This window comes from Nicotiana tabacum, chromosome 10 (assembly GCF_000715075.1).
Source record: "Nicotiana tabacum cultivar K326 chromosome 10, ASM71507v2, whole genome shotgun sequence".
Classification (NCBI taxonomy): Eukaryota; Viridiplantae; Streptophyta; class Magnoliopsida; order Solanales; family Solanaceae; genus Nicotiana; species Nicotiana tabacum.
In genome coordinates this window covers 35036498-35038541 of record NC_134089.1, presented here as the reverse complement: position 1 = coordinate 35038541, position 2044 = coordinate 35036498, and the positions used below count along the sequence as shown (strand labels likewise).

General features: G+C 41.6%; 1 pseudogene; it reads right to left on the bottom strand.

The window, feature by feature from the left end:
* Positions 1–470: 470 nt before the first annotated feature.
* On the bottom strand, positions 471–1421 carry LOC107828963 (uncharacterized; annotated as a pseudogene).
* Positions 1422–2044: the final 623 nt, after the last annotated feature.

Sequence of the window (2044 nt, the reverse complement as noted above, 5' to 3'; positions counted from 1 at the left end):
CCTTTCTTTCATTTATCAATAGGGCCCTGCCCTGATTGGTCACTTTTCTGGGCCGGGATTGATAAGTAGAAGTCATAAAAAAAATCTTTCTCTTCGCACCTCACATCAAGAGGAAGGGTTGCTTGTCAAACTGGCCTATATATAATAATAATAAATTTCTTTCTATTTTATATTATTATATAATTATAAGAAAATGGAAAGATTTGCTTTCTTTTAACCAGCTTCTTCTTCTTTGTCAATGCTACTGAGGACCTATAGGTTTACCTACTTTACTTATTATAGATAATGGGAATGGGTTATTCAAACAAAAAGGAAAAGGCCTTACTTAGTTGACTGATAATGACAAAGGCTTGCGAAACTAAGTAGGGCCTGAGGCCCCCTGCGAATCCTTAAATCTGAGGAGCATGCCGCAAAAAACTGATGGTCCCCTTTGCATTTCATTTTTTGCTTAAGGGAAAAAAGTACCCCTATCATAGTGAACCTCTCCTTATGATCGGGATGAGGTAGATGCCTCCCAGCCGGGGGGCGAATCGAATCAGAGTTTCCTTAGGCAGCCACCGACCTACAGTTATCCTTAAACTCCTGTGCTTGGAAGAGAAGAAGCGAACAAAAGTACGCTCGCTTGTTGTCTTGTTCTTTGTCACGAACTGGGATCGCCCGCCAACTAGGTCATATTGGAGCAAGATTTTATGAGAACATATTTCGCATATTCGGGGACAAGGGGCGGAACGACCTCTCGATTTACTTACTGCAGCCCAGGGAGAAAAACGTCATCTAGGCGTTCCCTGTTGCTCCGATCTCCCCTACGCTTAGGACGTTGTCTGGGCCAAGAGCCATAGTTAGTTGTTGTTTCCATTTGGTTGTTTCTTCCTCATTGTTAATACCGGCAAGACCCAGCTAGATGATGTCTGCTGGTTGGTAGTGAAACGACTCTTAGTACCTGTATACCCAAAAGAGGGTGCTGGTTAAAAAATAATCATTTGATTTTCTTTCTTGCTCTCCCTTAGCAGCAGAAAAAGAGTCTATCTATCTTCCTAGCTTTGGTAGATTTCCCCCAATGCAATCCACAGAAATTCCACGAATCCCTTGGTGGATAAGTCCGACAACTCAGCAGCAAGGTGGAATTGAGTTTCTTGTCTGGTGGATCTGATCTATAGTTAGGGGGCAATACCTACCAAAAGGTTCAAAAAAGGAAGGCGCATAAGAGTATATAACCAACATACCCTTCTATATAACCTATTCACATTAGTGAAGCGGTTGGATACATAAGGGAAGTGCACGTTTGTGAGACCTTAGTCCGGATGCATAGGTGAGTCAACCTACGAGCACGGAAGAGCATGGTACCGCTACCCCTCTCTAAGTAAAGGTAAGATTCTTAGCCCTATAGATGACTCCATCTAAAATACAATAGGGACAGCCATTTTCGGCTGCTCGTTTCGTATCTTGAAGAAATAGTAGGCTTAAGTAATGTAATGGGGTCAGGTCAATAATAGCTATGCTATTGCCCTACTGATTTAAGGCCTCCGTCCGATCTCGAATGCACATTTTTTCGGGTTCATCTTCAATTGATGTTTTCTTAACCTTTCAATGACCTTGCGTAAATCTTCAATGTGGTCAATTCTTCCTTTTGAACAGACTACCAAATCCACATAAGGCTCGCATATGTTATGTAGGAGGTCACAGATAATTTGTGTTATCGCTCTTTGATATGTTGCACTTTATTTTTTTTTTGGGCATATCGTAGTAAGGAAAGGAAGTGAGGGAACTCATTCAAATCGAATAGTTAAAACTACTATAACTCCTATTTTTCTGCTTTAAGAGAAGCCTTCTAGCTCGTTTTAAAGCGTTGAAGAGAGAGATAGGACATTCTAAAGATAGTTGTTGAGGAAGCATCTGATTTCTAACTACGAGTCCGTTTTCAAGCTAACTGAATGCCTATCTGCTGCTAGTTCTGTTCCACTATCTGCTCTTACTGCTCTCGTTGCCGGTGTGACAGTCTGAGTAGACGGTGCTCTCTTTCCTGTTGTTTTTGGGGTTCATAACC